Source organism: Sparus aurata, chromosome 9 (assembly GCF_900880675.1).
Source record: "Sparus aurata chromosome 9, fSpaAur1.1, whole genome shotgun sequence".
Classification (NCBI taxonomy): domain Eukaryota; kingdom Metazoa; phylum Chordata; class Actinopteri; order Spariformes; family Sparidae; genus Sparus; species Sparus aurata.
In genome coordinates this window covers 10,736,080-10,760,702 of record NC_044195.1, presented here as the reverse complement: position 1 = coordinate 10,760,702, position 24,623 = coordinate 10,736,080, and the positions used below count along the sequence as shown (strand labels likewise).

Genomic DNA, 24,623 nt, shown 5'->3' with positions numbered 1-24,623 from the left:
GAGAGTCTCCTGACAGACACACATAGCTGCTGTGATATTTCACTCTGTACAACAGAAACCCTGAAGACGGACACCAGCAACTGACCGCTGGCACACAGACGACTGATTTCTCTTTTCAACAGTGACGTACTTTACACTGTGACTGACGGAGCAGAGGATGAACATGTACAGAGGAGCAGTCAGGTGAGGAGCCGAGGCCATGAAGTCATCATCAACATCAAATGCAAAATGTACACTGTCCTATTGCTGTCTGAATTTAAATTTCGCAGCCTTATATTTGCATGCCATTTAGCTAATACTGTGACTCATCCACACCTAAACGGTTCACTCCGGTTTGAGGAAAACTCTCTCCAGCATCCGTGTTTGGCTGTCAAACATTTCTCCCTGGTAAGCTGGAGAGATGTTTTTTTCCGCTCCTTCAAAAACTGTCAGCTTGAATTCAGTCGGCGGAAATGCACCACAGAGGCTTCACCCAACACTTCTGCTGCACAATCCCCTCCGTCACTGTCTGCGTGGATGTTCAGTCGTTTGCAACTGACAGGAGTTTTGGCACAATGTGGCTAAAGTCACTCATAGCAGCAGAGCTCCAGAGCTTAACAAGCAGAGGACTTAGGCATATTTTGGCAAACTAATAACTGTTTGGAACTCCCCGAGTGAGCTTATGGATGAGGAGAAGTGGATCATAATGCAGGAAGAGCTGACTGAGTATGAGAGTGAGTGTGAGAACTTAAGTTCTAGAGCAATTTTCAAAACTGTAGTTAGAAAATGGCTTAGCGGAGGGAATAAAAGAGACGTAAAAACCAGAGGATAAAAAAAGTCCCCACAGTCACAGCGCTCTAACAAGGCCAAAACCCCAAACTGTTTCCCTTTAAGCCGAGTTGTGTTTGTGGCACTTTACCAACCTTTTAAATGTGATATATGTGACAATAAACACAACATCTGTGGAGTGGAACCCTCTCTTGATGGACACTGCATGTCAAATATATTCAAATGCACTAAAATATTTTAGGGCTAACCTGATAAAACACGAGGCCTCGCAACAGAAACCATCACTCGATGCTGATGACGATTAAACCGAACAGGCCTCATCCTCATCTCACATATTTATCAGAGGCGTCCTGCCGTGTTAAATATATAATGGTCCTGAGCGATGGTTTACCTCTCAGTGTGTAAGCACATCCAGCAGTTTGCCTCTTTATCCCCGTGAAAGCTCCAGTCCTGCCAGCTCCTTGTGGGCTCGGCATCACTCTATTGATTGAGATGCTTATCTGTAGTGTCTTACATAAGGATCTGACCGCCATTATCATTAAAGATTCCTGCACACGGGCAGGATTCATCACCAGAGGGAAGCTCTCCACTGTAACTGACACGTGCAGCACAGATAATGCCATCCCGTAATACTGTAGAATAATTAATGTTGTTCTCAGACTAAATTGTTGTGATTATTGTTGTAAGTAATTAACAGTTAGTCAGCTGAAACGTAATTGTTGGCATTCAGTTGTTTAACTCCCGTATTAGGCAAAAGGTTCATCAAGATTAAATACAGTTGTCTAAAATGCTTGATGGATTAATTAAATTAATAAAATAAAATAAAAATACTTTCAAGATGTCACTTTAAGCGCTGGGTGAATTAGAAAACGTTCAGTGGTGACAATAATTCAGTTCCAGCCTTATTAGCACAATAATTTAACCAGCTGAATCACTTTACATCTGGGAGTGGTGAGACTTCAGTGCTGCACACACACACACACACACACACACACACACACACAGTCAGTCAGTCAGTCAGTCAGTTAGTGAGGAGAGGCAGGTAATAAGAAACTAGTACCCTAATGAAGTGAAGTGGCACTCCATCTCCTGTCAGGAGGAGGATGAGGCAGCAGAGGGGAGGGGTCAGAGCTCTGAGGATCAGTGGAGGCTGTGTGTTAACTGCTACTTGAAGGATTGGTTTACCAAACTGCCCAGATGCAAATTAGGGAGGTGAAGAGGGAGAGGGATGAAGAGTGAAAAAGCAGATGTATGGGATTGGTAGAGCCACTTGATTGCAGCTGTGGGATCATAAAGCAGTGCAGTGTGGCTCATTCTGTATATTTCCATCCGAACCTGACTGAGAGTTGTTGAGAACCAAGCCCGACCTGAACCCGACAGGCGCGCTGTGTTTTTTTTTACTTCTGAACCAGATTTGACCCTGATGCAGTTGATGTGATCTGAAATGCTGAGTTTGTGTGACCCTGTCATGCAAAGTCCCATATGAATATTTGCTGCCTTGAAAGTAACCAGTGTGTTAAAAAAAAGTACCCAAAAGTAATACTTGAGTAAAACTAAAGATATCATTTTAGATGACTTTGGGAAAAGTGAATGTCACCCACATGGATTAAGTAAACAACCTGCTCTGACAGGACATGTACTTAAGTATTAAAAGTCATTTTCTGTACTTCAATATCTTGTATGTGTAAACTGTATACTTACTATTGACTTGGTTTTGGTGTTATCGGCCAATTATGATGAACAGAATCACTGGTTTTTGGGCAATAGCAGATAAAACATATACATTTGAAAATGTGCTGCTTTGGCTGTGATGCATCAGGTAATCTGCAAAGTAACTAGTAACTGTAGTTACCAAATAGTAGTGTGATAATGTAGTGGAGTAAAGTGCATGATATTTGCATCCAAATGAAGAGGAGTGGAAATATACAGTAGCAGAAAATGGAAAAACTCTAGTAAAGAACGTAAAGAAAGTATGTCAAAGTTGTACTTAAGTACAGTGGTTGGGTAAATGTACTTAGTTACATTCCATCACGGAAAGTAACTCAAAGCATTGTCACATCAATAACAAGCAAACAGGACAGATAGCCATAACAGACAGTAGGTCCTAATTGTACACTATATACATTTATTTTTTAACACTATATTTTTACCAAAAGCGACATTGTTTATAACTGACTTGACCAGAACCTGGACATAATTAAACATGTGTACTGAGGAGACCCAGTTCATCAGCATGATGAGTGTTCATAAGGTTTCACATATTAGGAGTTTATATGTCAAGGCTAACTGGTGGTTACGGTGGAAAATGGCTCACTCGGGGGGGACAGGATGTGGAGCATCTGTCATCTCTGCTCGAGGCTACATTAGCCGCATTAGCTGCCACTAGCTAACACACCCAAACTCCACACTAACTGCTTGTGCTCGAGCTGCATTGCGGTAAGGGTTGGGAGGGTTAATCTGGTACAGTTTCTCATTACCTGTTTATCAAATTCAGTCCCTAAAATAATCAAAGTATCGCAATAATTAAGGAATGTAACTTGATTACTTTCCATTAACTTTTGGATTACTTCCGTACCAAACCCATGCAAACAAGGGAAAAGAAAAATCAGTTTTACAAATTAACTTTACTTTTAAAGGTAAGGAAATAGATTAATTTAAATTATTAGTCTGTTTTACTTGGTAACTTTGAGGAAAACGGTTCCTCATAATTTCTTTTTTTTTTTTTTATCACTGTCAGATTTTACAGCGTGGATACCGACCAGTGTATCATTCCTTATTCTACATTTTATCGAAAGTACCTCTATCTATAGTCTAATTACTTATTTGTTCTGTAACATTACCGCGGAAGTTACCTTCTTTTGTACCCTGATTACATAATCCTGTTACATGCATTCTGTCACTCCCCAAGCCTGATTGTGGGTAATGGTAATAATAGGGGTTATATCTGGAATTATATCTGTGGCTCAGCTGTGTCGATCCTTTGTGAAACTGCCCACTGACAGTGTTGCAGGACTTTTAATATATGCCATACAAGGCGATGCGGATACAATGTTGTAAGTTGATTAAATCTGCATAAGTAAATGTTTGTGGTGCTCATGAGCAGCCAAACATGTTTTCCCCACTTTGGGAGCATGAGGGTCAGATTTCCCATTTTTCAACTTCCAGCTTCCAACCAAAAATGAACACATCATGTGTGTGGACAGTAGCTGTAATACACGAGAAAATGGGTGATCTGAATTAGGAAAAAAATAAAAAATAAAAAATAAATAAATAAAACAGCTTCTAGTTTCTCTCATTCCTGCACACAGAAGCTGAAGAGTTTCTTCAAAGGCAACACCCCACATTTCCATTTTCTGCTCTCAGACACATTCCCTCATGTACACACAGACACCTGCACCCCCCTCACTGTTCCCATCAGCCTGAGAAATGTGGGTTAATGAGGCACCACCCGGGGGCACTGTCAGCAGCACCTCCACCACCAGGCTCATCATGAGAGTGGGCGTGGGCCTGTGAGACACTGAGCAGGGCTACATCAAAGGTGGGAGTGTGGAGAAGAGCGGGTAATTAGGCAGAATGGCTGTGTTGTGTGTATGAACTAACAGTCTCTGGGGAGCTGAGTGGAGCTGTACAGTAGAGACGGTTCACTGTAGCCTCTGAGAGCGGCGCTCTGCAGGAATCTGGTTATTTTGAGCTGCGGGGTTACTTTTAAAACCCAGTCATTGTTACTACAGATGAAGCTGGCTGCGTAATGAGTATAGTCGCAGGGAGCTGCATTAAAAAACAGAACCACAGAGGGCACTTCTACAGCCTGCTTGAAGGTACCGTGAGGAGTGGTTTACCTCTAACAGCACTGCAGAGAAACGTGATTAAGAGCTGGCCCCCGTGCAGTCAACATCCCGCTGTTCATCTGAAGCGATTCTGCTGATTGACTGTAATGCACCAACACATGCAGAAATCATAGGCTGTATCAAACATGGACTCTGCATGAAACATGGTTTCTTTGTGAGCCTTTGTGAGGCACAGTGTGGCGCCTTCAGCTGACGCCATATTGGCACCGCCCGAATCCTTCTAACTCCTGACTCCTAAGGCAAAAATTGGGCAAAGAGGTGGCAGCTAGCTAGAGAGCTGGTCACAAGCTGTGACTCAAAATGGCCATGTCCTTAGAGCTACTGTAAGTGTTAAAACATGGCGGTCCGACCGAGCTGACGTTTCTGCTGTGCTTACTTGGTGTTCCGTGTTGCTTTGAAGGCGTCCTTGATATCTACACAACAGAGACGTCTCAGACTAACTGCTGGTTTGGTTCAATTCAAGCTGTCATTTTCTTTAAGAGTTAATTTAGGTCTTCCACTTAAAGTTGGTGAAAGTGTTGGCATTAGTGACATGTGAAAGCGTCAAACATGCACTTTAGATGAACGACATTTATACACTTTGAAGTAACATCATGAAAATTGACAGTTAAATCGTACTTAAGATCGTGGGGGATGAAGGGTTTTCTACAAACATCGTGATTCTATAAAGACCAAAACCGATGTTTGGTCCAGGCTGTAAACATGTTTATCTCCAATTAAAGGTCCAGTGGTCTAATGGGGTTTTTCAATACAAATGTGCTGGTTCTGCTCGACTTGGTTTGACTCGACATGTCAGCGCGGATCGGCAGGGATTTGAATAATCACTGCAACGGGGCTACCTGCTTGAGGGCGTGTCTGTAAACGACAACGCGCTTGTCTTGAGCTTCAGTGAAGGAGCAGCTGTAAACGCTCCATGCAGTATAATCAAAGACTGGCCACTAACAAAGTACCACTCATTTGGTGATAAACATATCCCATTTCCTTTAAATTCCGAACAACAAAAGTAAACGTGCGTAGTTGTGACTCGGCCACGATGGATGCCCCAAGTGGCCATTGGAGGGACTGCGGTTTTTAGCACTTCCACGCTGGCTTCGTTTTCAGCTCCAGATGTTACTGCTGGGTGGAAATGCATCGACAAAGGCAGTGATGTAGAATGCCAGCTGGTTACCGTGGATGTTAACACCACAAACGCAATTTGGTGACAGACACAGAATGTAAACAGAAAATCTCCGCAGGGCACCTTTAAACTTCACTATCAACTACCTCAACAGGTATCTGGAACAGATACAGCAGCCGAGCTGGCAGCTCCTGGAGTGCTCCTGTGGAACCTCTACAGTCACTGTGATCCTGATGTATAGTTACATCTTTGAGGAGACACGTATCAGTTATAAAAGGCACGACGTGTGTTGCCTCAGAAACTACATTTATTCATCAAAAAATGATAGTGGATTAAACATGACTGTAGAGCATTACAGTGTGGAGTTTTACTGCGATCCACTATGAAGTCAAATGCGCGACGAAAAATAATAACAAGAATAAGTTCATGGAGAGTGACTAGAGATCACCTACAAAACAAGTTGCACTGGTGTGTCCCTCTCCCTCTGTGGTTCCAGGTCATGTGGGTCTCATTCATATTTCATGTGTTGGGAGGTGGAAATACTGCAGATGAATAATACAGAGAGCGGATGACCGGAGAGCAAACACCTCGCTTCTTTTGCACAAGCAGATCGTCACACATTCAGAGAGGACAAAAAAGTCTTCTCCACCGCCGGGGGACGGTTCAAAGGATCGGTCCATGCGAAATGATGACCGCGGCGCTATGTGATAGGAAGGACTTGAAATAAATATAAGGAGCTCTGGAAAGACTGCAGCTCTGAAGTGGTTCTGACATTATGATTGCTCTGGTTTATTGTATTACTCATTCATATCGCTGGATTTCCTGTTTGTTGTTTGACCCGTAACTCTTCTCTCCTACAAGACGAGCCAGGGTGGGATTAAAAACTGAGGACGCCGTTTAATGCCACCCTTTAGTATTTTCAAGTCTTGACAGTGTCTGAAAGTCTTGGTTATATCTTCCTATTCTGTAGCTCTAATGATCATTTTCTTAATTCAACATAGTGTTTTATTCAGGCAGTGTTGTTGAGGTGAGAAGTTTGTCACCAAACCAAAACAAACCAAAAGATTTCTGAATAAAAATTTTTTATTACTTACGTACGACATGGAACTTTTAGCTGGTTATGAAACAGTAACATGATGCAGCTTTTATGACCATTAGCCAGTAGAAATGAATATAGGTATTTCATGTAAATACTTAAGAGTTATTTTCAATATGTATCAATGGATGGGATTCCGCCTTATCCAGGCTGGAAAATACCGGCTTCTTAAAGTGAGGGTCTGCTGCTTTTCCTTGTCCTAGTTCAGACAAGACAGGCAGACTCAAGATATAACCTTGGACTCTGATGGGCATCCTTAAAACAAGTTATAAACAAAATGATTTATTGATTAATGGAAACACTTACTGATACCCAGATCCTGAGTCAACAGAGGCATTCCTGGAAGTGAGATGGTTGCCCTGTTTTTCCCAACACTGGATATGCCACTAGGCGGTGTCACAATAGATGACTGACAGGTGCCATCACACTACACAAGCTACGGGCTACATCCTCCTACACTTCCTGGCTGCACCTGATTGGACGAACACCAATTGTGGATTGTCTGCTCCCAGTTTTTCGAACCAGGCTGAGGCCAAAGCAACAAGGCAGCTTGTTTGTAAACTGTCTCCTCTAAATATTGTTTAATACGTGTTTCTGATAACATTCTGTAGGCATCGCAGTTCCTCAGTCTGTCTTCATTTTAAAGCAACAGCAGTTAGTTTTAAGTTTTTTTGGGAGTTTCCAAACGCTGCAAGTCACGCTGGACATCCCCGATTAGTATAAAGTAGCCAAGACCTCAAGTCTGTGCAAGTACAGAGTGGCCAGCATGATAGGGAATGGGAAGCATTAAAAAATGACAGGTCCTGTGGACAAAACAATATGAGCGAGAAACACACACACACACACACACACACACACACACACTCACACCTGTGGTCAATACTAGACACAATCGACATTTGCATGTCTGCGGCTCATGTTTAATTGATGAAGCAGCAAGCCATGTAATTACCCAGTGATCACAGAGGAAAACAAGCCTTGATAAAAATAGACATAATCTCAATAACTGTGTGTGTGTGTGTGTGTGTGTGCGTGTGTGTGTGTGTGTGTCACCCAATCAGAAGAGTGGTTTTCTGTCATGCCACAGCCAGCCTCTCATATCGACTGATGCAGTTATAGATCTCACTCAGCATCAGTACCAACATCTACACAGAGCTCACCTTTACAGCCACAGGTAGACACACACAAACACACACACACTCACACACGCACACACAACCGCAGAGGCTACATGTCTTGATTACAATCCCACGTGACAGTTTCAAGTTGAGATCTTTGATGGATCTTTCCTCTGAGGAGGAGAAATGAGGCGCTCCCATCGCCACGTCTCATCTGTGCTACATGATAAAAGAACCAATGAGAGTCTGATCCGAGAACAAAGACAGACAGAGGGGGAGACAAACAGAGGGAGACAGATATAACGAGTAAAGCCTACAGTTAGCTTTGTGCAGCCCGCTGCTGACATTTAAGTGATGCAGAGAAATAAGGACTGTTCTCAGGATGAGGCCACTCGCCCGAGGCTCTAAGCTCTGATGCACCGTCTCAAAACAAAAGAACATCCTCCGTATTTTTTGTTTCATAAAGGTTTCATAACAGGCTCAGGTCCACACAGACTCAGCCATTAAAACGGAGATACACAGCTAATGTAGGTGTCTATCTTCCATTTCTGACATCCATCATTCATTCATCATCGCCTCAGCTGCTGACATTTTAATTCAGGCAGTAAAGTGTGAAGTGGAGGGAGCTGGAAGCAGTTTTTCAAACGCTATAAAAAAATCTGTTTTTCTGTCAAGCCATAGCTTCTCCGTGTTGTCGGCAGGGTGCAGGACTCACTCACGAGCCTGAGCCCGTCTTATGATGAAGAAGAGGCATCATAGTCAGAGCTCAAAATGTGACGTCCTTCCAATTAGGACCAGAATTCATCCAAACTTGACCCAGAATGTGAAAGTGAACTGATTTACAGTGATGAATGTTTAATCAGCTTTCTTCTAAACCTTCAGCCTCTGCTCGCTTTGAGTGCACACAGAATATTACACTCTATAATTTAATGTTTGGGGGTTTTTTTGGAGGCACAGTTGACTTCTTCAGTTTTTTTACGTAACAGACTTGCAGCGGCTGTTTGATGTGTGCTGATGAGAGTTCATCAAATCCATCCGAGCTGTAGAGGTGCTCCGGCTGTCAGTCAGCTCACCTTGTCAGCGCATAAAATGAACAGGACTTAACCTTCTGCAGGCCTGGATGCCTAAAATAACTCTAAATAACATCGTGCCTACGAGGAGACGCCTCCCCACTGCAACATTATTTCCACTGTGAGATTTCCTGTTGGAAAACTGGGATTTGTGATGAAGTTGGCCTTTTTATGTTACGTAGCATAAAGACTGCAACAAGTTATCTTAAATTATGTAGGTGCATATGTGGCTCAATCACTGATTAATTTGCCTTTTACTTCAAGGTTCGTCGATTAATTAAGTCTATGCAATGTCAGAAAATTGTAAACAAGGCCCCCCATAATTCCACAGCGCTCAAAGTGACATCTTCAAAACTGCGTCTTTTGTCCAACAAACAGTCACAAAACCAAAGATTCTTCATTCACTGTCACAGATGGCAAACATTAACCATTGCAGCTCTGGCGCAAGTGAGTGTCTTCCTTTTGCTTTTGTGTACATGTCATCGGAGGATGTCTTACTGTGTTTGTGAAAGATAATGTGAATAATATTTAAAGCTGTTTTGTTAACTTCAAAAAGTAACTTCAACCACTGATGTGTTCAGGGTCCAAGTCAATTTAAGGAATTACATTTTCTTCTCTTCACAAAAATAATGTGACTGTGAATAAGTGTGAAAGGAAAACTGTGTCTGCTACTGTATGTCTCGCTCTAATTACTTCGCAGGGCCAATGTTTGTGCTCAGTGCCTGTGTAAATGAACACACACACACACACACACACACACACACACACACACACACACACACACGCACACTCGCACACTCGCCCCCAGGGTGTTATGTGTGTCTGTTGTCATTTCTGCAGGGGATCATAATGACATCAGCAACAGCAACACCTCCACCAACAAAACATCAACAGGCTGCTCACATTCATATCCATATGCTCACACACACACACGCTCACACACGCGCACACACACACACACAGGCACGATGTCTGACCTCATTCCTATAATCTGTCTCCTGGGAGAAAAAGGACGAGGAAGATGAGGAGGAGAGGAAAAAAGAATCGTAGGTGAAATGAGGGGAGGACATGCAGGGATGATTTGAGTTGAGGAGGTAGGAGGGAAAGAAAGGGGAAGACATGACAACAGACAGAGGAGAGGGAGGAGAGTTTCAGGTGACTGGGGAGAAGTAGAAGTGGAGAAATGGATGGATGGATGGATGGATGGATAGGTAGAGGTATCATCGCGGTCCCAGGAGTGGCGTTAATAAACAAAAGGAGGGTAATAAGGCAGCAGAGGATTTGCCGGGCAGCAGATGGCTCCGTGACTCACTCCATCACCAGGGATGAGGGGAGACAGGGAGATAAGAGAGGGTGAGGGGGGACGGAGGGAAAAGAGAAACAGAAAATGACGATGGAGAGAAAAGAGAGAAATCATTAATGTATCGTCTGCCTCTCGTTAACCAGCCTATCAATCAAGAACAGAATAAACGGAATGTGTTGTGTGTTAGATACCCGGTAGATCACAGGCCGCTGTGAAGGAAAGAGGAAACATGCATCATTCATGCCTTTCTGTCAGCCTCTACTGACTGTAGGCTCAGTTGGAAGTCAGCATTCGGAAACGGGACTGTGCTCAGCAGAGGAGCAAACCACTGACTCTGCATTCAAACAGGCCAGAATATTCATGTGCACTTTGAAACATCACTCTGCACGGCGCGGAGTGATGCCGCCAACAGGGACTTTACGGCGCATTCAAGTGCACCTCGTAAACTCGGAAATCCATACTCAAACAGCCATGAAGGTTGTTTAAGACGGGGACGTTTCTGTTGTTGTTGTTTTTACTTCTTAGTTTGCTTCTTCTTAGCTCCCTCTTAGCTCCATCGACAAACAACGTGCCTTCTAAAAAAAATGATCAGAACATTCTGGCTGGCGTCACACCTTCGAACAGTGAAAACCTTTTGATTTATTTTCTGCAGAGGCTACTGTTAGCTGACAGGACTACATCTTTTAATTTCTCGCTCATTCACGTCAGCATTTTAAAGAATGAGATGCTAAAAATAATATATATGATAATATCTCACTCACTTCTAAGCATTTTAAATCAAAAATGACATCCTTAAGTCATATATACCCAACACACACTTGGGACAGTAGAATACATTCTTTGTCAGTGGATTTTTTTTTTTCATCTACCAGTCCTCTAGCCTCCCCACTGAGACCCCCCCGCCCCCTAAATATAAATCCCCATTCAGCCCCTGGGCTCTGGACACCAAAGAGATCTATGTGAACAGAGAAGAAATACCCACACAGTGACAGAGCTCCCTTCAGTCTTCATTTGCAAAGCCCAAACAGAGCTGGTGTAAGGGATCTTCATTTTATAATTTGACTTTACGATTGATTTTCAAAATAAGATGCCCTACTTTCACAGAATCAGAACTGACAAGAAAAGACAACATGTGAGTCCATCCACACATTCAAAGAACAACATTTAATACGTGGTCACTGAGAAAAGAATCTATGACTGTATGAAATAAAAACCATCGCAGTCTTTTAAATTCAGCCACATGTTGTGTTCCCAGCCTGTCTCCTCTCCCTGGATCAATGCTGACCCTTGACCTTGCTGAAGGCTGCCAGTGTTTTCAGAAAGCCTTTCTTGTCAGCTCATTGTCAGCTTTAACAGGGATCCATCAGAGATGCATCATGGCCCGCTTATCGACCGGGCGAACGGCTCCTACAGACGCCTAGAAGGATCCGTATCTGCTGAGGGCCTCCTGAATGTCATCGCATGACTCACGCTGAGAGGGAGAGGAGGAGGAAGAGGAGAGGGGAGGAGAGGAGAGTCACAGAGGGGAGAGGAAAGCAGGAAGAGCCCCCTATGCTTTCTCCTCCAGAAGCCAAGGACATGCCTGTAATTGGCTTAGACTGTATGTGTATGGAGAGGAGAGGAGAGGAGAGGAGAGGAGAGGAGAGGAGAGGAGAGGAGAGGAGAGGAGAGGAGATTTCAGATGAGAGCAAAAGAGTGAGGGAAAAGGGAGGTGGGGAGAGCCGGGGATGAAGAAGAAGGGATTGGAGTGATGAAAGGGTGGAGCTGGAGGGATGTGATGATAAGCAGCATGTAGGAGATGGAGAGGAGGGATCGTGGAGGGGTGAGCAGGAGGTGGGGTTGAGGAGGGTGATCACCGGTGGACCGAAAGCACAGTTCATAGAGAGCTGACTGTATGAACTCGGCGATGCATGTGTGCATTTACATTATGATGCAACCATCTAACCGTGCTCAGTGTCCAAGATATTACGTTCATATGAGACAGTGCTGTATCTTACAACTCCAGTGCCAACAGTCATCGGTTCAGTGTCAGATAAAGTAGTACTAATGCCCTGTGATGTACTGTGATATACTGTGATGTACTGTGATATACTGTGATGTACTGTGATATACTGTGAATGATATACTGTGCTAAATATTGTTGTCTCCCTTTGTTTTTTTCGTTCTCCTCTAACAGTCGGATCCAACATGTGAAAACACAGAGTGTGATTTAAATGAAATATTTTGTCATCAAATCACAGTTAATGACAGGAACCAAATACGGCTACGCAATTTGTTTTAAAAACGGCACTGTGATATTTTGGTGCTGTGCGGACAGATAAATGCCTCTGTTTGGAGATAATAAATCATTCTCGAATGTGGCCTGCTTTGTTTGATACATTGATTAAAGAATGATTGTGATTGGTGGTTCGGAGCCTGATGTCACTCACATTTAAATCAGGCTAAATAATGTTCTATCAAAGAGACGACTCTTGCAGATTAATTACGGAGAGTAAGAACCTTGTGAGGTTTCGTTTCGTATCAAATCGGCAGTAAAGTTGCAGCGGGAAGCGGTTTGAGTTTATCTGCCTGACTTGCGATGCGACTGATCCACATGTGCACGATCCTGTTTTTCTTTTTGAGAGCAGCATTTAAGCACACCTCCAACTGTGACAAGAAACCTGATGTCTCCAAACAACATGTCGGAGAAGAAGACTTTTAATACATTTGTTGATACGTACAAGTGAGTATTTGAAGCTGTTTTAATACTGGTTTTCTGCAAACAGGATGCACAGTTACCAGCCACACTTTCTCTCTCCCCTCTCTACAGCGGCGATTAATTGACGAGTTGTCAGCTCAGAAATCAATCCAATCATTTTGAGCAACTTTTTGAGAAAAGCAGAGTCAAAGTTGTATGATGTCAGCTTCTAAAATGTGAACATTTTCTGGCTCCTTTCCTCCTCCAGTGACAATGACAAAATGAGACTTGAGGACGGAACACTGATGGACACCTTTCAACATTTTCTGACATGTCAGACCTCAAAACTAAAACCTCAAACCAGTTTCTTGGCACACACTCACTCACACACACACATGCACGCACACTGCTGCGTGCTTTGGAAGTATGGTTTTTCAAGAAGAAGACGAAGAAGAGGACGAAGACAGAGACGAAGAAGAAGACAACAATGGCAAAGAAGACAAAAACATAAAAGAAGAAGAAGAAGAAGAAGAAGAAGAAGAAGAAGAAGAAGAGCTGCTTCGCCTTACGTCAGCGTGGGTTCACATTACTCACACGCTGTCTGCTCTGAGCCATCAAAACGCTCTAAGCTCTGGATTTAAAGCTGACGTCCAGTCTGGGTACCACTTTCTTTTCTGCTCGAAACCAAAACAGAAGATACACCCACCACATGTTTTAATAAGAGCTGAACAACATCAACCCACGCAAAACAAAGAAACGGGTTTCCTGTTACTCGCCAAGACTCAAATATTCCAGAGGACAAACTGAAGAGGCGTCTAATGAGACACACATGCAGCTGGCGGCTGAAGAGCCAAACACTAAACTGTATCTTTTTATCAATGGCAGATGGAAATTCCTAATTACTAACCCCAGGAAGCCTTTTGCTTGTCCTAACCGGTGGGTACAGAGATGATTAGCCTTGCGTGAACCTACTAAGCCCCGAGTCCAAACCCCTCTCCTCCCACTCCTCAGCATCAATATCACTATGCAAACCCGCCTGTGTCAACTCAATTTATTTTCCAATTTCCCGCAGGGTGAAAGAGTAGCTCTCACTCTGCGTCCTGTCTGCCATCTATCACCCCACAACTCTACATGCTCTGTTCATCCTCTCTTTTCTCTCTGCGCCTCCACCGCTCCTCCCGTCTAAGCTCTTATTGGTCTGTTCCAGCGCGGCGTGCTGTTGTCCTCCTTCACATTGAGACAGGTGATCCAGGAGGAGGAGGCCGCTCATGGGGTGTATACAGTTGGCGCTGAAACAATTAGTATCAACGAGGTGGACAGTGGACTTACGCCACACTAAATACGACCATTAAGCATTTGAAGCGCCAATCAATACTGCTGTATCAGCAATAAATCGTGTGAATGAGAGACACACAGTACAGACATTGCAATCAACTGTGTTGATCTACTGACTGTTTCAGCCTCCTACAGCTCAGTGTTGATGTGTTACAGCACATGTGCATCAGTCTGAGCTCTCAACATGCAGCTGATATAATCCAACAAGCTCTGATTAAACCTGGTGTACACTCACAGCTCCTGAAGTGGAGCATTTAGCAGCTGGAGCCACAGATGTTTGTCTCAGGAGCCGGTGGAGACCAAACCAGAGCAACACAAAGGTTGAACACACGGCTGTCATGAGTGATACTGCACTCCATGTGTGCCATATGTGTAAACAGAGACTGTTTGCTTTCTATTTCAAAATATCATATGTTCAGGTTGCTGGGGAGTTCTTCTCTGGCCTAGAGAGGGTTTGCTCCTTTTCTGTTTTAAAAATGTATATGTAATTACTTGAACTGTCAGAACAGGTCATCTGACTGATTATGACACCACCTCGGCTATTTAAAATGTTTGAAAGGATTATTTGTATTTTCTTTCTACAAGTATCAATATATCCGCGTTACTATCATTATCATTAGTAAAATCATGTAGATTACCACTAGTTGCATGGCAGAATTACTGTTTTCCTATTTGTCAATAGACATTTTTAGGACTCCTTCTTGGCGGGACCATGATGGAGGCAGGTGTATAAACAGATAATGAATGACAATATGGTGACACCGGCCAGTTCACACTCCCAACACCTCACATGCAGCAGCCTGTCCAGATGCTGTAGTTTCCGCAGTAGGGTCACTTCTTGAAGCGCCCCTCTAGTGCTCCAGCATTAAGAAGCGGGGCCGCTGGGCCGGTTGGATGGCTCAGACACTGGACATTCCCTCCAGAGACCAGGGTTCATGTCCCGTTTGTGACCAAAAGGGGTTTTCTACCGGCACATTTAGCTGTGCCAAGTCAAACAGATGATGGACCATCTCCAGAGTGGGGTCAAAGTGCACCCAACCAATCTATTCTTTTTAACAAAAAGAAAGCACTGTTAGGAAGGAGCTGTGCATGGACGGAAACAGTGACACAGACGTGCCATGGGAATTTCACGATGGCAGCGATATGAATCGATGTTTTCACTTTGGAACGATGCCATTGGATCATCGATCACTGAATCGACATATCGATCCAGATCCATGTCTCATTACGCCCCTACTGCCCAGCCTCAAAGTGGGCTGTGATAAAATCTCACCAGCCAAGCCAGCACATGTGTACGGAAAAGCCCCCAGTCAAGAGAGATTTGTTTTTGACTCATGTAAGTTAATGTACAGATATAAAGTAAGTTAATCAAGTTATGTGACTGAATGTAATGTATGTTTTTCCCCTAAACCTAACCAAAATGTGACGACGTTAAGAACAGCCCAACAGTCCAGTTATGTCCTCATATGCAAACGGCTTGTCAGCGAGCTTTATTTCTAAGATCTATTACTGCGAGCTTGACTGCGGACTCCTCCACATGTCAAACTGTTGTATTTAGAAAATGTCTCCACGCCTTCAAACACCGCTCATTAATAAAAACTCAGATATATTTTTGAATCTGCCTACAAATCAACCAACCATTCATTAACTGGAGTTACAGTAATGGGTTTCATATATTCATATATTCATAGATGCTGACATAATTATCATCATATTGATTCAGACCATATCAGGGAGCCCTGGCTGCACCTCTGGCTTACATACAAGGCCACAGACCTGCTCTCACACACAAAAACACAAACACACACACACACACACGCACACCAGAGCAAACACAGACACAAGGGGCGGCCGGCTGGCTGCAGAGGAATACACTATCGACCAACCAGGAATTTAACAGCCACAACAATTAATCTTGTGGGAGGTGGTTAGTGACTGTAGTGTGTGTGTGTGTGTGTGTGTATGTGTGTGTGTGTGCCTCTGTGGGAGAAATGGGGCGAGACTACAGGATAAGATCGAGGATATCTTTTTTGCTCAGACCGCCCTGACTCACACTCCCACAGGCAGACAGACCACAGACACACTCGAGGCTCCTCACATTCCCTCCACCTGCAGATCACATGACATCAGGAGATGGCCGAGCATCCACACCAGCCCCGATCTGTTTCCCCTCGGAGACACTTTCACCTTTGAGTTATATCAGCAGGTCAGGTGAGCGCACAAAGAGCAGTCTTTCAAACGGCTGATATGCAGCGTGCAGTGTGTGAATAAGCAAACACAGGGTTGTAAAACCGAGGCCAACTGCCCAAAGAGGCCGACCGAGCGATCTGTGTCCATGCAAAGCATCGCATTACACCTGCTGTCAGCCCCTGACTTTCCTCCATACAAGGCGACATGAATTATTGAGCGGCCGCTGCTTTGTCAACTACTACACCTCCGACTGAGCAGAAAACATATTCAACCTGTTTCATTAAACGGAAAAACAACAAGATCCATAGAAGCAAAAGCGTTCTAACAAGCAGGGGCAGCAGGGGGTCACAGTATATTACGGAAAAAAGATGAAGAGAGAAGACATGCAGTCCTGTCAGTCACAAAGCAGAGCACATGCTTCCTCTGGCTCTCCAGTCTTTACAGCAGCAACAACTGTCTGACTCTGCAGCCCCGTCTGTCACAGAGCCACAGACACTGATGCTACAAACTCCTCACATCCAGAACAGAACACAACAGAACAGAACAGAACAGAACAGAACAGCCAGGGCATTCACAGCGATATGTGCAGGTTTGTGTCCTCACCTTTGTTACGAAGGAGTGTGCGTTTGGCGGTCGTGTGCGTGTGTGTTGCGAGCTCGGCAGCGCAGCAGGCAGCCTCTCCTCTCCGTCTAGCTCCCACCGCGAGCTGGAGTAGAGTGAGAGAGAGGGTGTGTGTGTGTGCGAGTGTGAGCTCCCTCACTGGCCATTGTTACGGGGGACGGAGCCAAACTGAGCATGCTCCAACATGAACAGCCCCTTGTGGTTGGCATGGTTACCGGGAAGCGGCTGTAGAGTTGCGAGGTGCTCCAAACACACTCACATACACACACACACACACACACACACACACACGCATTCAGAGAACAAAGTGCAGGCAGGTGCTGCTGCTGCTGTGTCATCATCCTGAACACTTGACTAATCCTTTTAATTCTCTCAGTCAGAGTGAAGTGACAGCTGCTCCGTCAGATCATCACCTGGATCACACACACAAACAACTTCAGGATCACGGTGTGATCCGCAACAGTCCGCAGGCCTCCACACCGAACCATCAATGTGACCAACAGCAACGGAGACGCCGGAGCTGTCACTTCAGATCGGGGCATGACTTCATGTCTTCTCTCATCACCACCTCTCCAGAAACATATGGAGACAATAGTAGTATGTAACATTTCCACATTACAACCCTCTAAAACATCTATGTTGTTGAGTTGTGTACTTCCGTCACCCCGAGTGTTGTCCCTGTATTCATTCATTTACTAAAGGTAATGGTGAGTTCCTGTCAGTGGCCTCTCATTGTTAGAACTTCCAGGGAAACAGCAGCAGACAGCGAGGAAAAAGCAGGCTAACATATCGTCAATAGAACTTTAATACATTAGCTCGTCCGTCAACATCTCTGCTCTAGGCACTGTCAAGATAGATTTTCATCTGCGATGGTGGTTGCTAAACAACAACCCCAATTTACTTTAAAGGAGCACTCTGTAGTTTTGGTGAAGAAAAGTGAACAAACATCTACATTGGTTGGTTTTTGCCTAAGCAAACGGTATGAACAAACTCTCTTTGTTTTCACGTCTGAATAATGTGGCGGACCCTGCCACCCGTTCTGGGACCTTATTTTTCCCTGAGAACAGCTTGTTTATTCACTCGTGGAAAAGTCTGTATTATTACCTCATTAATCTTGTTCATATTAACTTTGAATTTCTTCTACAACAGTACATCGTGCCCCTTTGATCTCCATCTCTGACCCACTGGTGTAGCTAACTCCTACATGACGAAACAAAACAATTACTTAACTTTAGAGCCTTCAGACCAACCCATCCTCATTTATCATTTACCGGGCAGCACAGTCGTGCAAGATACTGTAAACAATTTGGCTAATGTATGTGTATACTGTATACTGACATTAGTAATGCTGGTCCTCAATGATTAAGCTAACATCTGCAGTATAAATTGGTCACATGCTGAGAGTGCCGGACTGAAGCAATGTTGAAACATCCTCACTACTCTCATTTCCTGTGACTGATTTTGTTACACCTGATTAAATCCTAGAGTGTGTATATGCTACACTATAGCTTTGATTTTTAGAATGAACTACATGATAAAAAAAAAACTATTCTGCATTTGTGCATCAAACACACTTGTGTTTGTGTTTGTGCACGTGATGCATGACTGCAGGTCTGGCTTTTGACCTTGAGTCACTAACGTACCTTTAAACACCTGAAAACACAGATTTGGGGGGAAATTGTGGGATTCTGCTTCAGTAACACAATGTTAGAAATGTCTGCTTTTTCTCACATGATTTAAAATATCAACACCGTCCTCCACATGAACATGACTGTCTCCTCTGGTGGTCGAAGGAGAAGCAAACAAGGCCAAAGTGTGACAGTGTGAAAGTCAGCAGCAGGAGGAGGGCGGGGCGGATCGATCATTAAAACATCTGGCATTACCTCTGGAGACAGCTGCTCTTCTACCGTTTCCTACTGACAGCCAACGTTGGGTTCTTTTGACCACGAGGTTCGCTAACTCAACCAAGTGGTTTGTTATTGTCACCATAACAAAGTATTCATGTGACACCATAGCGTTGTCACATCATAAACCTGTTTGGTTTTCTGATTTATAATGACTGAAGAAGGCACACAAGAATGATGTCATCTTGTCGATAGATGCATCAGATAACGCTGATATGTGCCACAGACAATTTACATATATTTTGCCGGTAAATTCGGAGGACGGCACCGCTGACCTTCAAGATATGAGTGATATTGACTGTGAAGGGCAGCATGACGCATCACGCGTCGCAGGGCAGAATTTATAAGAAGGAGAAAAAGAGGAAAATGATTGACTCATCCTTCTAGTGATTATAAGATTTCTTCACCTGCCATGAATTATGAAAATGAACAGATTAGCAGACATTTCTGTAACACCACAGCTTCGCAACAGCGCCAGAGTGATTTTAATATGAAGTTTCTATCTCTAAATCTCCTTCCCCTCATTAATATGCACACATTTATTTACACAGCGGGGAGCTCACAATCTAATCAGATCATCTGCTCAGTTGGAGGAACATGTGTCGTAAGAACGAACAATTTTTTAACAGGCGACGCTTCAAACACCAGCATGAAAGTTGTGTAACTGTCTCACAGAGCCAGGCAAAGCGAGCCAGTGTGTTATAATGACGGCATATTGTCACTGTATGTGTGGGGTGTGTGTGTGTGTGTGTGTGTGTTGTGTGTGTGGGCATATGGAGAGAGACTCCAGGGGCGTCCCATAACCCTGACTTCCTGTGGGAATAATAGTGACGAGAGGCACCACGCAGGCATCGGCAGACGGCTTTTCATGTGTTTGTGTCTGTGAAAGTGAGCACGAGCGGCTACACATTACTCTCACACAGAACACATATGGGTCACTTCCAGCACCAGCTTACTGCCAAAACCTCGCTGAAGCCATATCTTTTGTTTCACACTTCCAAACGAGCCTAAACTGAAAAAAAAAACCCAACAACAATGTTATTCATTTTGCTGCGACTCCACCGTCCACCTTGAAGGCGAGAGTGAGAGCGGAGAGAGACGTCTGGAGCTGCCGTAACCGTCGGCCGTGGGTGTGTTCGCTCAGCACCTGCTGCTCTGCCTCCAGCAGGCACCGACGCCCGAGGCTGTTTGAGCATTTCTTCTATATTCAGCAGCTCCAGTAATCAATACAGCAACCACAGGAGGGCATTAATCAGGTGTGTGTGTGTGTGTGTGTGTGTGTGTGTGTGTGTGGTGCACTACATGAATATACAGTGCGTAATCACTGTCACACTGACCATGATGAGATCCACTTTTACACTCGTTAATAACTGACTGCATGGAGCTAATTGAGCGCAGGTGCTGCTCGGGTTGTAAACAGGCAGGTGGTCCTCCTGTTGAGCAGCGTGGACAACATGGGCAACAACATGACCGACCTCTCGCATCAACAATCTCAGCAGAGATTGTTTTGCTGATGCCATGATCTCCAGTGCGTTTATATGATTGTATATGAAGCGTCTCTTGGTTTCTGACTGACGAATATATGATCACGTCACATCAAGCACTGGGCTATAGTGATGGGACATTTTCTGACAGTCAATGTTCCCCATTGATCTATTCATCAAGAAAATGATCGCTTGTTCACAGTTGATGGTTAACCTGCTCTCACAGTGACTTGATTGTGGTGAACTTTCATTACTGGGATAACCGTGGATGTTGTCACATGACCAGGATAAAGCCGCCTAGCTCGCTGGCGTACAGTCCTGTATTGGTTTTCTGATTTATTTTGAGTAACCTAAGGGCCCGTGTCCACGTAGAGTTATTTTCCTGGTGGGAAAGCGCTGGCTGTGCACTCAGGAGAGCTGAGATAAGCCTGTCACCACATCTGAACTGAGAAGTGTGTAAATACTAAAGACTCCACACTAAAAGACCACAGAGAGGTTAACACTATTTACTTGTCCATTATTTGTGCACCCGATGGTTTAGGGTTACTGATTGTTTTTCACTAAAAAAGATGTGTGTCCTCTGTGATGCATTAAAAATATTAGTTTCCAAACAAAATGTAAGGTCAAAGTGATTCCAGGATGATTGAGTGCCATTTTATTTTATATTTTTAAGTAAAGTCAAATTCAACTCTGAGCCACAAGTCTTAATTTCAATGTCTGGATCTTAGCTGCTACTGGTTCCACTACTGACTAACTCTGTCAGTGTGTTGTGTGGAGCTGGGCAGGAGGCGTGCAGAGGGTTTATAGAGATTGCTGGCTAAAAAACTGCTGCCTGCTGGTCCTGGACACAGGACTGAGGAATGACGCAGGCTGTGCAACCAAAACAATGAGCTAAAAGAGGCTTAAGAGCTCCTTTCACATTAGATAGAGCTTTTTAATTAATTGTTCATGTCGGGAAACTTACTGTGGAGCTTAAAGATCTGAAAGCGCAGACTACGTCTCACATGCCCCTGCAGAGGGAAAAGCCTTTACTGCAAGCCCTATAATACATCAGTGTGTGTGTGTGTGTGTGCGCGTGTGTGTAGGTGTGTGTGTGTGTGTGTGTGTGTGTGTGTGTGTGTCCAGGTCCGCCCTGTCCTATTCTCAGACCCACACAGACAGAGGTCCAGGTGGTACTGACACCGAGGGTCAAGACGAGATGTAGCCACAGAGCAGCTCTGCTCCGCCCGGCGACAAGTGCTTAGATAATTTATAAGGACTCCACCATTGGTTCAATAATTCAGAGAGCCCTCGCTCTGCCGTGGGTGAGTCACGGACAAGCCTTTTACTGAGAGGAAGAGGAGAGGGGGAGAGAGGGAGAGCCATTTGTGGGGGCTAACTCAATAAGAAGTTGCCACACCATGACTTTTTAAGGCGGTTCTAAATTTAGCAGCGCTTCATGACTCAGGGGAGGAGCTGCATGAGGAGCTGAAGGAGGGTGAGCCAGCTTTTAGTGTCGAGTCAGTAACCCTTGGAGCCCAGCAGCATGAAGCATCTCCCTGAACCAACAAACACAGCGGGACGTGAAGAGGAGACAGTGATGACATTTGTCCACATTATTAGAGCCACAGCCAGGAAGGCTAATAGAGTGTGTGGACGCAGTGTTTCCACATAATGCAGCCCTCACTGAGGCACAATGGCTGTTACTGTTGGGAACAACGCATTGTTGTTGACCCCCTCGGCTGGAGGGGAATGTGTACATACTGAAGGGGGGAGGAGCGCCTTAATACAGGACGTCGTAAAAAAAAAAAAAGAAAAAAAAAGTCCTCTGCCAGTGTGTTTATCTGCTTGGCAACCACAGGGGCATTGTGGGGCACAGTGCGGCCCCTTGATGGCTAACAATCAATAGAGTGATGGGTGACTGGGTGGAGGTTGATGGATGGCACAATGCACAAAAGGCACACAGTGACACACATACAGGAGAGTGTCCACAGGCTGGAAACACTGAACTATATTTAAAGCATTAACTGTGTCTGTGTCCTCTGACAGGTCGGGGGAGCTGGGTCAGTCCGGTCCGTCACGATCGGCTCCATGCACTGTGCCACTCACCTGTTTTCTGTGCATCACCTGTGGTGCGGAGGTACACTAACACATCCACCTGTTGTTCCTCGAATGAGCAACATAACAATTATTAACAGAACTGACCCCTGCAGACCCACAAATGCTTCTCCATTGAGTTAAACCGTCTGAAACACGTTCGCCCTGAGAAAGACTGGGAATGATTTCAAAGGAATGTGACATTTTCATAAAACCACTCACTTCCCCTGCAGGATGGACTGTCATCACTTTTTCAGATCACTTAGCTTTTACGACCAGTCAAAATTTGAGATTATCCTCATTGACGTTCCCAGCAGCCTTTGCTGTGTTTGTGTAAATGTGAAGCTGTACTGAGCCTCGTTACAGAGGCTCCATACGACCGTAGGCTCTTGACTTCTTGTGTTCTTAAAGCAGGGTAGCTGTGTGATTCCTGACATACGTCGACCCACAGCGCTGCAGAGACAGGAGGCAGCAGGGAAGTGACCCATATTCCTCCGCAAAAACTGCTGCTTCACTCTCTCATGATTTGTGCGAGTGTGCACGACCTACAACCCCCCGACACACAGTTTGATACATATACTAGCATCTCGGCTGGATGGCTATAGGAGTCATCAATAAATGATTTGTTAACTAGTGCACAGATGGTGTGGGGATGCGATGGCTTACAGATCCAGTCTGAAGCCCCTTGAACTGCTCACAGACTCACCTGGATAACATCAAACATGTGAATGACATTCACGATTTAAAATCTGAGGGATCACATCAGGACTTCGTGAGGGGAGAGGCATCCCGGAACAGCTGACGACGTTGTCAGCCCCTGGAGGCTAACGTTAGCTAGCATATTACCGTTGACTCTACTACTACTCCTGTTCTCTCTGAAGAATAGAAAACCCGACCTGTGACGACCGCATGTCCCCACTCATCCAGAAGCATTTAACCTCCTGCGATTATTTATTTATCACTGCAACGTCATCTCCATATCATTACGTCTGCTGCCCTATGAGATCACGTGAGAGCGGCGTTTGTGGTTTATTATGAATGTTACTCCAATTGAACGTGTCCAGATTGCGCCAAATCTGGCACTGCGCTTCCTCTGTGTGAAGCAGATCGGACCAACCATTTACGAGAACTTCACACAGATCATCAAAATTAAAATCATCATCATAAACTCTTCTGTTGTTCCTGATGAAGAGCTGAAACTGAAAGATGTTTTCCTTTAAAATTCTAAACCTCACATTTGAGAAGCTGGAACCACAGACGACTGTTACCAATGATGAAAATGTATGTTGATGTTCCGTTGATCATCAAATCAATTGAAATTTTCAGCATTTCTCACAAAAAAAACCAGGGCCGTGTCTTCCTCCGTTTTCACTGCATTAACATGGCCGTGTTTGTCGGGGTGTGTGAGTGTGCCTGCACATGCGTGTGCATGTGTGTGTTTGTATTGATCGGACCAGGCAGCGCAGGTGACCCGCCTGGAAAAATGGAAATAAATAAAGGCAGGTCCTCACGTCTGCATCATGACCCATTAACTTGATCCATTATTTCATTTTCCATCCATCCTCCAGAGAGGCCAACGCAGACCTCCGTCACACTTTGACATTTCCATGTGGGATGTTACGTAAAGAACGCTCTCTGACCCATATTCGCTGACTTGTTCGTGAGCGTACAGTATGCGTACACATACTTCCTCCTGACCCTGTATTGGTTCATTTAAAGGCCTGTGTGCAGAGCGGAGCCTGTTATCATAATCAGCACGCCTGCAGCTGCACAGTACACTGAATAAACTCCCTCCTGATGAGAAGCCTTGAAATCCAATTTTCCTGTCAATCTCTCCGTCTCCACAGTGTGCTGTACAGTCCCTCTCAGAGCCGCGTCTCCTCCACGCCATCCACATGCCTCTCTCATCAGTCGGCCTTGATTGCTCTCCTCCAGATGATACCGCAGATCTGGTTAGAGCGGCTGCAGGGTCATATCACTTTCATTATCTTTTCCACCCCAAATATATGCTAAACA

The 24,623-nt window shown here is 44.5% G+C and overlaps 1 protein-coding gene across 3 annotated transcripts in view; it reads right to left on the bottom strand.

The window, feature by feature from the left end:
- Positions 1 to 24,623, bottom strand: part of arhgef49 (Rho guanine nucleotide exchange factor 49) — a 67,887-nt gene that overhangs the window by 28,848 nt on the left and 14,416 nt on the right. Inside the window, exon 1 of one of the 3 annotated variants that reach the window (XM_030428404.1) lies at positions 17,126 to 17,250. The exons of the other annotated variants lie outside the window; for them this stretch is intronic. The gene's annotated coding sequence lies outside the window, so the exon portion shown is untranslated. Of the gene's footprint in view, positions 1 to 17,125; positions 17,251 to 24,623 lie in introns of those variants that run through there. 3 annotated transcript variants of the gene reach the window in all.